Here is a 14,110-nt window from a genome sequence, read left to right as displayed (position 1 = left end):
GATATGGTTCTAAGGGTTGTTAAGTTTAACATGGGGTTCCACGGCACATTAATTGCACGATTCTATGTCCTTATTTAATGGGTTATGCTTAGCTTCATCCTAGACACAAAATCACCCAGAGTTTTAAAAATAAAAATATTGGCTCTTTTATTATAAAAGAAAGTCTTGCTTCTTGAAGAAAAAACAGCAACTACAGAAAATGTTTAAAATGAAAATTTGTTTTCTACAAAATCGCTTCCCAAAATAACCACCATCAATATTTGAAGAACACTTTTCCAGGCATCTTTTTCTGTTTAGGTGCACACATATATATTTCAATCTAAAATGGAAACTCTATATATGTTATATATTTATTATGTATATGTTTTGCAATTTTGTTTATATTTAAAAATACATGTGGGTATCATTTAGGTCAATAAGTACACACACACACATATTCATTCTTAATGGCTGAAAAGAAATTACAAAAATGAGATAATTTATTTAACTGATCTCTTATTTAGGCTATTTAGGTATTATAATATTTTTAACTTTTTACTATTTAAAAATGTAGTAAGGCCCAGGCAGGCAGATCACTTGAGGTCAAGGTGATGAAGGGTTTGAGAACTGCCTGGCCAACATGGTGAAACCCTGTCTCTACTAAAAATACAAACATGAGTCAGGCATGGTGGCGGGCAACTGTAATTCCAGCTACTTGGTCGGGGGAGGGGGTGAGACAGGAGAATCACTTGAACCCAGGAGGCGGAGGTTGCAATGAGCCAAGATCATGCCACTGCACTCCAACCTGGGCAGCAGAGCTAGACTCCATTCTCAGAAAAAAAAAAAAAAAAAGTGAAGCTGAAGTGTAGTTAAATAGCTATATATTTGCTAGTTTATTTCCTAGGGGTAAGTTTCTTGAAGTGAAGTTACTGAGTTAAAGGGAATGCATTTTTAAAGACGTCTAGTGCACTTTGGCAGATTGCCCAGCAAAAGTTTTTCCTTCCCACTAGCTGCATATAAAAATGTTCATTTCCTTTGACTCTTGACCACATTGGGTATTATCTTTTACATGTTTTCTAACCAGCTGACAAATGTTCTTTCTTTTTTGGTTGATTTGTACGTGATTGCTAATGAGAGTGACACTTTTTTAACGTTCAATAACTTAGTATCAGATGTTAAATAAGTGACATGTATAAGCCTCGATGAGTAATCAAATGTTGAATGTGGGGAGAAGCACAGGATGACCTTCACAGGCTTGGGGGAGATTAGGGTTCTGGTAGCTGAGATCAAGAGCAACAATAGAAAACTGCATGCACAGGTTTGGGGAGACATTGAAAATGAAGACTCTCCTTTAGGCCAGGGTGAGTTTGAGGGGCTTGGAGGACACATGAATGAAGATGTTCAGTGGGCAGTGTGATACGCAGATGCTGGAACTCAGGAGTTTGCGGCTGCTTGTGGGACTTAAGAATCATTAACACACAAGTCTAGTAAAGATTGTAGTTTTGGATGATGTCATCAAAAAGGAGCCAAGCAGTGGGGAAGCAGAGGGCTGACTGATCAATAAATAGAGCAGGGTGGAAGGAGAAAGAGAAGGCAAGAGAGTCATTCCCTTCAAAACCATTCAACTCTCAGACACTACCAGGTAAATGAGACTGAGTAATCAGCCCTAAAGTAGAAATGACACTTAAATTGGCTTTCTGTTTGACTTATTCTATTAGTTTTGGCTAATGTAGATCAACTTCAATGGCGAAAAGAAAAAAGTGTTGCAATGCTTTAAAACTTTACTAAACTTTATATATTAACTTCCTTTACTTTGTACTAAGATAAGTGACAAAGACCTAAGGAGAGGGCGTAAAAGTGGGAAAAAGACAAGCTATCAGTCAATAGCCTAATTTCATTTCACTAATTTGTATTTGATATGGTTTGGCTGTGTCCCCACCTAAATCTCATCATGAATTCCCACGTATTGTGGGAGGGACCCGATGGGAGGTATTGAATCATGGGGGCAGGTCCTTCCCGTGCTATTGTCGTGATAGTAAGTCTCGCGAGATCTGATGGTTATTACAAGGGGGAGTTTCCTTGCACAAGCTCTCTCTTTGCCTGTCACGTGAGATGTGACGTGCTCCCCCTTGCCTTCCACCATGATTGTGAGGCCTCCCCAGCCATATGGAACTGTAAGTCCAATTAAACCTCTTTCTTTAGTAAATTGCCCAGTCTCAGGTATATCTTTATTAACAGCATGAAAACAGAGTAATGCAGTATTCGTTATTCATTCCATTTTTTAAAAATAATTTATCTTATCATTTATTAAGTGAGAAAACAATAAAGCAGCTAAGGAAAACTTAGAAAACAAAGAGAAAATAGGATCCCTTAGGAGATCCTGTTTTACAGATCTAATAGGAGATCCTGTTAAACAGATGCTACAATCCAAAGGAAGTGCTAATAAAAACTCTTAAGCAAAAGGAACTGGACAGAACTCAGTTAAACAGCTCTCGTGTGACTTACCTTGCACTGATGGTATGAAAGAGGTGGACTGTTGGAATTAGATAGGTTTCTTTCAATTCTATTGTATCATACTGTCTTCTGGGGAAAATTGCCTTGGGAAAAAAAGCTGTTGATATGCTGTATTAGTTTGCTAAGGCTGCCTTAACAATGTACCACTGCCCGGGGGGTCTTACACAACAGGCGTTTATTTTCTCACAGTTCTAGGGACTAGAAGTCCAAGGTCAAGGTGTCGGCAGGTTTGGTTTTTTCTGAAGCCTCCCTCCTTGGCTTACCGATGGCCAGCTGCTTTCTCTGTGTCTTCACATGGTATTCTCTCTGTGTCTTCACATGGTCTTCTCTCTGTGTATATATGTGTCGTGGTCTCCTCTTCTTATAAGGACACCAGTCATATCAGATGAGGGCTCACCCACATGACCTTATTTTACCTTCTTTACCTCTTTAAAGGTCTTGTCTTCAAATACAGTCACACTCAGGCCATGGTGGGTTAGAACTTTAACATGCGAATCTTGGAGAGGCACAATTTAGCTCATAACACATGCTATAAATGTTTTTAAAACTACCCCCCCAAGTTGAAATCTGTGGACGTTCAACAGTGCCAGTAGAGAGCTAGAGGGTGCCCCTTATAATTAGAGGGGTGTTGAGTTGCTCAGGGTCCTGGCAGGAAAGAGACAGCACAAATAAAATGGGTGATTGTCGAGAGTCTAAGGAGACTGAAAGGTGAGATCGGAGTTAAGAGAAAGCAATAAGAGGTAATGAAGAGCCAAGCACAGCACCATTTTACTCTGCAGGGGTGAGGAGAGGAAGTGGTTAGCAGAGATCAGCGCTGCTGGATCTGCTGGTGAAGGCACCTGATGGGGCCAGGGCCTGCCATTGAGAAACACAGACACTGCCGAGCAGGGAACATGAGGCATAAGCACCCAGCCACTCTCCTCCTGTGGGGCCTTCCCCTTGGCTGGACCCTGCAGGCAGCTAGAGGGCAAAGGAGCCTGTATGACGCATCCCCATCGCCAGCCTTCCCGGTCAAAGAGAGAGGCAACTGGAGATTACCTAGTAGTGACACAGTGGACTCACGTTTACCCCTGCCTGGAAAATTGCAAGTACAAATCTGGACTCCCAGCTCTTCAGCAGTGGAGTGAAGGAGAACTCCTGCAGGGCTGGTTCAGAGTTTGACAGGATAAACATCCTTGTAGCCAGAGCTGGGTTGTGCAGGGGGAGAGTTGACTTGGAGCCATGGTACTCCTGACCAGGAGGATGGCCTGGAGGGGCACTTGGATCTCCACAAAGAATGTGTTGAATGGACTCTTGAAAAACCAGGTGCTCAGAGTGACTGGCAAAGTTACATATTTCCTATGGGATCCTGTATGAGTTTCCTGTGGCTGTTGTAATGGTTACCACAAATGGGATGGCTTCAGGAAACAGGTATCTATGCCTATAGTCCCAACACTTTAGGAGGCTGAGGCAAGAGAATTGCTTGAGGCCAGGAGTTCAAGACCATCCTGGGCAACATAGAGAGATTCTGTCTCTACAAAAAAAAAAAAAAAAAAAAAAAATGCCAGGTGTGGTGGCATGTGCCTGTAGTCCCAGCAACTTGGGAGGCTGATGTGAGAGAAATTGATTGAATCTAAGAATTCAAGGCTGCAGTGAGCCATGCTTCAAACCACAAAAAAAAAAAAACAGATTTCTTGAGGCCAGAAGTCTGCAATCAGGCTTGAGTTGGGCTACATTGCCTCTGAAGGCTCTGGGGAAAACCCTTCCTGCCTCTTCCAGCTTCCAGTGGCTCCAGGCGTTCCCTGGCTGAGGTGGCTTCACTCCCTCCTCTGCCTCTGTGGCCACACAGCTGCCTCCACTGCGTGTGCTTCATCCTCAGCACGGTCACAAACGCGGCTGACAAGACCAAGTACTGGGGAAGGAGAAGTCAAGAAATGAGGACTTGTCAAGTGGCAAGGTCATGAGAGACAAGGAAAGGCCGAGAAAATGCCACCAATTGAAGGAGATATAAGGAGACTTGTGGGATCCTAAAACAGATAAAGGACATTAGTAGAAAAACAGGAGAAATTAGCAAAAAAAAAAAAAAAAAAAAAAAAATCTAAATAAGGTTTGTGTTTTAGTTACCAGTACTGTGCCAGTGTTGAGTTATGAGTTTTGATGCATACAATGGAGTCCTGTGAGATGTTAGCTTTCGGGGAAGCTGGGTGAAGGCATGAAGGAATTCTATGTAGTATCCTCACAACTCTTCCATACGCCTAAAATCATTTCAAAATAAAACCACAAAGGAAAAAAATAACTCATCTGTTGAAGGCGCCTGTTGGCTAAAAAAGCATATGGGCTCCATGAAGCAAAATCTTAGACCAACGCCAAACGTGCAGGAGTAAATACTGAGTCCATACCAGGGAGGATGGAGACAAAACTGCGGCACCCACCATGTGGAGTCAGCCAGGCCGTTTGCAGACAGAAGGCACTGCCTCCCAGCCTCTTCCTCAGCCCACTCGCTGCACAGTTAGATAGAACCAGCTTGCCTCACCTTCTGATAGAAAAGTGAGTTTAAATACAACAAAAATAAAAAGTAGAACGCAAGTTCGACTTGGACAGAAAATACATTTACTTAAACTAAAGCAACTCTCAAGGGAGTGTATGCTGCATGCCAGAGAAGTCCAGGCTAAGGTCCAGAAGATACAGGAGGGCTGAGGTGCCAGAAGACTCAGTGGAGGGAGTAGGTGTGAGTTTGGCTCCCTGACAGGTGTGTTGGAAGGGGGGGGAGTGGAGAGTGCATCACAGCTGAGAACCACGGTGAGAAAGTGAGATGGTGGGCAGGGTATTTAGGAAAAATTAGACCAACTGAAGTGAAAAGAAGGCCTTGTGGAAGGCCTGTGAGAGATAGTGTGGCAAGGTTTAGATGCTACACACACTGCACACACCAAACACACACAACACACAGTACAACACACACATCACGCACAACATGCAGCATAATGCATGCACCTATCACACCACACACACAGCACAACACACGCAGCACGCCATACACACACATCATACACATACAACCCACACAATGCACACAACACATATACACCAATCACATCACACACACACACACACAGACACCACACATCACACATCCTTTGCATAAAATGAAAGTAAACACCTCATTCCTTGATCTAAAAATATTAAATACGGAAAAAACTACATTTGGTTGTAATATAACAATTTATTCATATTTCCATGGTAAGATATTTGTTCCATCTTTCCTGTTTCCTCCCTCACTCCTTCCACTGGGCCTGGTGCCCAGGAGCCCAGCTCCTCCTGGCCTGGAGAATGGAGCCAGGCTCCTGCAGACATCTGGAGGCCTGGCCGCCTGCTCCTGGGTGTCAAAGGGCAGGCCAGCAATGTGACTGCTCTGTGCACAGATGCCAGGGTTCCTCCTCCTTCCAGACCATCCTGTCCTGCCTCCTCCACCCTCGATGCTTTACTTTCTCACTTCTTCTTGCTGTCCCCTTCTAGAAAGACTTCGATTCTAGATCTCCCACTCTCCCAACTCAGCTAGTTGCCATTTTGCTTCTACTTTCCACCGTCTAAAAATGCTCTGAATTTGTCATTCATCTGACATTGTCCTTCCTCATATTCTTTGTGTTTTTATGTTTATTGTTTATACTCTTTTATTAAAATTACTTTTCTGTTATTTCTGTTGAAGATTAGAGAAGGTATGGAAATTGTAAATCACATATGTTCAATGCGCTGCGTTTAAACAAAAGTCTCTATAATACATTTTAATTGTGGAAAAATGGGAAAAGAGCCTGGGTAATCCAGCAATTAAACTGAATTCCTTCTCATCTGAGAAAAAGTTTTGCTTTCATCCAACCCCTAGGTTTTTCCAAATAAATGCACACAAAAGCATGCACAAGCTCATCTATGTCCTTGTTCACACCCACCCACACACACTGCAGAGATTCAGAGACCAACCAAGGAGCACTACATTTGAAATAAAGTGATCTCAGATTTTTGGCAATAGGAGTGCTCAGCATGATATACAGCCTGTTTAGATAAAAATCATCATAGCTTTCGCCATAGATATAAATGTGCTCTAAGCATGCATGACTTTGCATCTTAATCCTGTCATTATCGAGTGGAAGCAACTTTTATGAAACAAACTTAAGCAATGGAAGCTGGTTATTTAAAATAAGCTGGAGTCCCTAGTCATCTAAACAAATAAGAAAATTGTGGACTTAAATTTCTGGATAGTATCTGGTTTTGCTCCAACCTTCAGACGTCAATCCCCCAGCTGAATCTTTAAAGCCGTACTCCCTACCACAAGCCAGGCTTTAGAGGACAAGACTGTCAGCTTTCAGAGGCTGCTGCCCCTACCACTCCTGCTCAGAGGCTTTGTGCGCTTCCCTGGCCACCAGTCCCCAGCCTCCAGGACGGCTGCAAACCCCCACCCCATTCTGCAACATTAGAAAGCATTGATGAATCCGTGGCATTTGTTTTAGGGGTGCTGCTGATAGGATTGGCGTGAGAAGGGATGTAGCAGAGATAGCCTCCAGGAAGTTGGAGACAAAATATTGTAATCTTTCTTTTGTTTTTTTGAAAAGAGGGTGAACTTGAACAAGGACTTTGAGATCCTCCAACTCTAACCCAAAAACAGAACTCCACAAATATAAAATCTTGTGAGGGCAGGCATCTTATCCTTCATCATTGCGTCATCTGGAGGATCTAGCACAGTGCAAAGCACATACATTTTTGTTAGATGAATAAATAGTATTACTAAAGGAAAACAGTTCAATAAAAACCCTGCACATGTACCAGGTCATTTTGCTTTTTTTGTTTGTTTGTTTTTTGTTGTTGTTGTTGTTTTTTGTTTTTTTTGTTTTTTTTGAGACTGAGTCTGGCTCTGTTGCCCAGGCTGGAATGCAGTGACACAATCTCGGCTCACTGCAACCTCTGCCTCCCGGGTTCATGCAATACTCCTGCCTCAGCCTCCCAAGTAGCTGGGACTACAGGCATGAGCCACCACATCCATCTAATTTTTGTGTTTGTTAATAGAGACAGAGTTTCACCTTGTTGGCCAGGTTGGTCTTGAACTCCTAACCTCAAATGATTTGCACACCTCAGCCTCCCGAAGTGCTGGGATTATAGGCGTGAGCTACTGCCCCCAGCTGGGTCATTTTACTTTAAACATTATTTCTAAAGATTTTTACCATAAGAAGCTTTAGGTTATTATTTCTTAAAATTTAGTAATACTTTCTCTTGTTTTTTCTTCAGGGTCATCTTTAAACAATTAGTCAATACATATGGAAACGTAAAAATATCAAACCACAAGCATAGTTTTATTTTTACATTTAACTATTTAAAATATGAAAAAAAAACAAATACTTAAACTATAGATCAAAAAGCAAATTTGTACCAGGATGTGCAATACATAAAAACGTAAGTTTAAAACCATGTCACCTGGAATTTATTTGCTTATTTGTCTATAGGCAAACAGGTGGGAAATGAAATTTATTTTTCCCCAAATGGTTAGTTAGCAAATTATGTCAATATCAATAAATAAATATCAATTATTTATCCACTAGTGTATGTCATATTTCTTATGTATTAAAAGTTTATGTGAACTTGTGTTTGTTTTTGAATTTTCATTCATTCATTCAACCATTTTTATCGAGCAAATACTATGTTCTAGGCACTGTTTTAGGCACAAGGAATATAGCACTGAATACGATGGGCAAGACCGCTGCCTTTTGTAGCTTTTGTTTAAGCAGTAGGCACAGACCATGAACAGTGATTCCCGAAAATGAGGAAGAGCAAGCCACAGCAAGCCACAAGGGTGACTGTGTGGGAGAAGGCTGGGAGCCATGTGAGCAAGCATGGTCAGGACGGCCTCTGTGAGGGGTGGTCTTTGGGCAGACACCTGAAAAAAGCAGAGGGAATAGGAATAATGCAGGGAGTTCTGAGACGGAGTAAGGAAGTCAACCCCACAAAAGTATGGGGGTGAAGGAACAGGAAGCACAGAGAGCCTGGGGCAGGGACAGGTTGGTATCCGGGGGAAGAGCAAAAAGGCCACTGTGGCTGGACGGAAATAGACGAGGAAAAGTTTAGAGGTTTAGGTTGGGGTCTTTGGGGGCCATGGAATGGTATTTGAATTCTACGTTATATTTGGTGGGAAGCTAACGAAGACTTGTTTGCTAGGGAGTGCAGTCTGGTTCACATTGATTAAACAAGCACTTTTGTTGCTATGTGCAAAGAACTGGCATTCGTGAGCAGGGACAGGATGAGAAAGGCTAGGTGAGAAGCACTTCGACGGGTGTAGGAGACTAGGCTGGGGTTACAAAGATGGTGAGATGGGATCAGCTCTAGCGTATAGTTAACTGAGAGCTTTCCAAACCAGCTAATGTATTGAACATAAGGAAGAAATTTGGCAATGGAAGGAAATTTGGAGATGGTTTGAATAATGGGGTGAATGGTCGTGCCATTCACATAGGTGGAAAAACTGGGGGTATGGGAAGTTCCAGTTAAGAACACCAAATTTTGTTTGGAACATGCCAAGGTTGAAAGTCTTCATATCTATCCAAGGGGCAATGTTAAGCAGGTGATTGGACATACAGTTGATCCTTGGACACCGCAAAGTGTAGGGGTGCCAACCCTCCATGCAGTGCAAAATCTAACTTTGGACTCCCCAGAAACTTTACTAATAGTCTACTATTGACCAGAAGCCTTAGTGATAACATAAATAGCCCATTAACAAGTATTTTGTATGTTATATGTATTATATACTCTATTCTTACAATAAGTTAAGCTGGAGAAAAGAAAATGGTATTAAGGAAATCATAAGGAAGAGAAAATTTATCTACTATTCACTAAATGGAGGTGGATCATCATAAAGGTCTTCTTCCTCATCGTTGTCACATTGAGTAGGCCAAGGAGGAAGAGGGAGAGGAGGAGGGGCCATTCTTGCTGTCTCAGGGGTAGCAGAGGCCAAAGAGGTGGAGTAGGTGGAAGGGGAGGCAGGAGAAGCAGGCACTCTCGATGGAACTTTTATTGGAAATAAATTCAAATGGAAGTGGATCCACACATTTTAAGCCTGTGTTATTTAAGGGTCAACTCTACAAATCCGGACTCAGGGGAATGTTCAGGGCTGGAAATACAAGTTTGGAAAGCAGGATGGGGGTCTCCAGCATTCAGGTAGTGTGCAGGGCCTTGAGGAACTCCTTGGAGAAAGAGTATATAGAGATGAGAGGAGGCCCAGGGGAAAAGGCAGAGGAATGACCAGTGAGTGGGGAGTGGGGAGTGGCTGGAACCAGTAGAAGAAAATACTTTGAGAAAGCAATAAGGAGATGCCCTGTCGAAGCAGCTGAGGGGTGAGTGAAATTGGGGCTGCACATGGTCCCCTGGACTTGGTGAGCTGAAGGTCACCGTCCATGCTGACAAGAGCTGCTCTCACATAGGACTAGGGCTCCCAGCAGGGAGAGGAGTTGAAGGAGAATGGGGAAAAGACTAAGAAACAGTGAAAACAGAGATAGGTATATGGAGAACTGCTTGGAAAAATATGTAACCAGGGAGGTTTTCTGCTTGTTTGTTTTTAATGGGAGCTAATTTAGCATGTTTGCATGCTGATAAACCCCAGGTGAAAGATAAAGTGACCCATGCTGATCAGACGGGATAAAGGCAAGGAAAAGAAGTGATTAAGATCTGGCCCCAATTCTTTAATCCATCTTGAATTAATTTTTGTGTAAGGTATAAGGAAGGGATCCAGTTTCAGCTTTCTACATATGGCTAGCCAGTTTTCCCAGCACCATTTATTAAATAGGGAATCCTTTCCCCATTTCTTGTTTTTGTCAGGTTTGTCAAAGATCAGATAGTTGTAGATATGCGGCGTTATTTCTGAGGGCTCTGTTCTGTTCCATTGATCTATGTCTCTGTTTTGGTACCAGTACCATGCTGTTTTGGTTACTGTAGCCTTGTAGTATAGTTTGAAGTCAGGTAGCGTGATGCCTCCAGCTTTGTTCTTTTGGCTCAGGATTGACTTGGCGATGCGGGCTCTTTTTTGGTTCCATATGAACTTTAAAGTAGTTTTTTCCAATTCTGTGAAGAAAGTCATTGGTAGCTTGATGGGGATGGCATTGAATCTATAAATTACCTTGGGCAGTATGGCCATTTTCACGATATTGATTCTTCCAACCCATGAGCATGGAATGTTCTTCCATTTGTTTGTATCCTCTTTTATTTCATTGAGCAGTGGTTTGTAGTTCTCCTTGAACAGGTCCTTCGCGTCCCTTGTAAGTTGGATTCCTAGGTATTTTATTCTCTTTGAAGCAATTGTGAATGGTAGTTCACTCATGATTTGGCTCTCTGTTTGTCTGTGATTGGTGTACAAGAATGCTTGTGACTTTTGTACATTGATTTTGTATCCTGAGACTTTGCTGAAGTTGCTTATCAGCTTAAGGAGATTTTGGGCTGAGAAAATGGGGTTATCTAGATATACAATCATGTCATCTGCAAACAGGGACAATTTGACTTCCTTTTTTCCTAATTGAATACCCTTTATTTCCTTCTCCTGCCTGATTGCCTTGGCCAGAACTTCCAACACTATGTTGAATAGGAGTGGTGAGAGAGGGCATCCCTGTCTTGTGCCAGTTTTCAAAGGGAATGCTTCCAATTTTTGCCCATTCAGTATGATATTGGCTGTGGGTTTGTCATAGATAGCTCTTATTATTTTGAGATATGTCCCATCAATACCTAATTTATTGGGAGTTTTTAGCATGAAGGGTTGTTGAATTTTGTCAAAGGCCTTTTCTGCATCTATTGAGATAATCATGTGGTTTTTGTCTTTGGTTCTGTTTATATGCTGGATTACATTTATTGATTTGCGTATGTTGAACCAGCCTTACATCCCAGGGATGAAGCCCACTTGATCATGGTGGATAAACTTTTTGATGTGCTGCTGATGGATTAAAGACTTACATGTTAGACCTAAAACCATAAAAACCCTAGAAGAAAACCTAGGCACTACCATTCAGGACATAGGCATGGGCAAGGACTTCATGTCTAAAACACCAAAAGCAATGGCAACAAAAGCCAAAATTGACAAATGGGATCTAATTAAACTAAAGAGCTTCTGCACAGCAAAAGAAACTACCATCAGAGTGAACAGGCAACCTACAAAATGGGAGAAAATTTTTGCAACCTACTCATCTGACAATGGGCTAATATCCAGAATCTACAATGAACTCCAACAAATTTACAAGAAAAAAAAAAAAACAACCCCATCAAAAAGTGGGTGAAGGATATGAACAGACACTTCTCAAAAGAAGACATTTATGCAGCCAAAAAACACATGAAAAAATGCTCATCATCACTGGCCATCAGAGAAATGCACATCAAAACCACAATGAGATACCATCTCACACCAGTTAGAATGGTGATCATTAAAAAGTCAGGAAACAACAGGTGCTGGAGAGGATGTGGAGAAATAGGAACACTTTTACACTGTTGGTGGGACTGTAAACTAGTTCAACCATTGTGGAAGTCAGTGTGGCGATTCCTCAGGGATCTAGAACTAGAAATACCATTTGACCCAGCCATCCCATTACAGGGTATATACCCAAAGGATTATAAATCATGCTGCTATAAAGACACATGCACATGTATGTTTATTGCGGCACTATTCACAATAGCAAAAACTTGGAACCAACCCAAATGTCCAACAACGATAGACTGGATTAAGAAAATGTGGCACATATACACCATGGAATACTATGCAGCCATAAAAAATGATGAGTTCATGTCCTTTGTAGGGACATGGGTGAAACTGGAAATCATCATTCTCAGTAAACTATCGCAAGGACAAAAAACCAAACACCGCATGTTCTCACTCACAGGTGGGAATTGAACAATGAGAACATATGGACACAGGAAGGGGAACATCACACTCCAGGGACTGTTGTGGGGTGGGGGGAGGAGGGAGGGATAGCATTAGGAGATATACCTAATGCTAAATGACGAGTTAATGTGTGCAGCACACCAACATGGCACATGTATACATATGTAACAAACCTGCACATTGTGCACATGTACCCTAAAACTTAAAGTATAATAATAATGAAATAAAATAAAAGTAAAAAAAAAAAAGAACAGTGATCTATTGATTAATGAGGTTGAGATAAAATAAGTGCTTTCTTTTTAACTACATTGTAAACTGTTTTAAACATATATTAAACACATATTTTACATTCTCTTTGGTATATCATTAAATAATTTTCTGTAAAAAAAAAAAAATCTGGACCCAATTCAAGGGTTGAACTTTGTTTAGGGCAGGGACAATTCTTCCATTTCTATTCCAATCCCTTCATCTGTCTCTCTAACCTTGGGCTAAATCCACAACAACCTAACTCTAGAAAAATCTATGGAACATTTTAATGTCTGATAAAACAATAGACATTTTGATAATGTTATATTTAATCCCTATTTTAAAAATTTACTGTAGAGTATTTTGCACAATTTTTCCAGATGATCTTAAATTTTTAGTATAAAATTAATTTCAACTACTTTATTAATTGAAGTGACAATACATTCATATGGTTCAAAATTCAAAAGTTACAAATAACATACAATAAAAATCTCTCCTTTACTAGTGCTTCCCAAACACGTTTTTCCCTCCTGGATGCCAACATTGTCACCATTTCTTGAAAATTCTTCCAGAATTATTTTATGCGTATATAAACAAATATTGGTATTTTGTTCTCTTTCTCCTTTTTGCACAACTAGTGACATACAGCTCTGTCTGTTGCTTTTTTCACTTAAAATATATCAAAGATTTTTAAATATCAGTAACTAATGAGCATTCCCATTCTTTCAAAAGACAATCTGATTAAAAAAAAAAAATCCTCTGTGAAGTAAGGCCACATAAGAGAAACACAAAAACTCGAGTAAGAAATGGCAAGACAGACTGGGTGCAGTGGCTCACGCCTGTAATCCCAGCACTTTGGGAGGCCAAGGCAGGTGGATCACAAGGTCAGGAGATCAAGACCATCCTGGCCAACACGGTAAAACCCCGTCTCTACTAAAAATACAAAAATTAGCTGGGCGTGGTGTTGCGTGCCTGCAATCCCAGCTACTCGGGAGGCTGAGGCAGGAGAATCACTTGAATCAGGGAGTCAGAGGTTGCCGTGAGCCGAGATCGTGCCACTGCACTCCAGCCTTGCGACAGAGCGAGACTCTGTCTCAAAGAAAAAAAGAAATGGCAAGACAAAACAAAATAAAGCAAAACAAAAATTAAAGGAAAAATTATACAGAAATGAAGATAAATAGGAAGACAAGCAAGGGATAAGAGATACTGCTGAGAACATAGTAAGAGAAATAGAGGATAGAAATGAGAAAAACATGCAACTGAAATGGAAATTAAAAGTTTAATAGGATTCAAGAGAGATGAAAGACTGAAAAAAAAACCAGTGTACTCAGTTAGAATCTTCCCACGTATAATAACCAATAATAACAATAATAGAATAGAACATATTAATAAATTTAAAAACTTTCCTCACATAAAAGAAGATGTAATTTAAGGGAAAAAAAGTCTCCCACTATGTCCAGGAAACTGATTAGAATCATCAACACAGATACATATCCTAGTAAAGTT

This window comes from Hylobates moloch, unplaced genomic scaffold (assembly GCF_009828535.3).
Source record: "Hylobates moloch isolate HMO894 unplaced genomic scaffold, HMol_V3 SCAFFOLD_4, whole genome shotgun sequence".
Lineage (NCBI taxonomy): Eukaryota > Metazoa > Chordata > Mammalia > Primates > Hylobatidae > Hylobates > Hylobates moloch.
The sequence above is the reverse complement of the archived record's forward strand: the minus strand, read 5'-3'. Positions refer to the sequence as shown.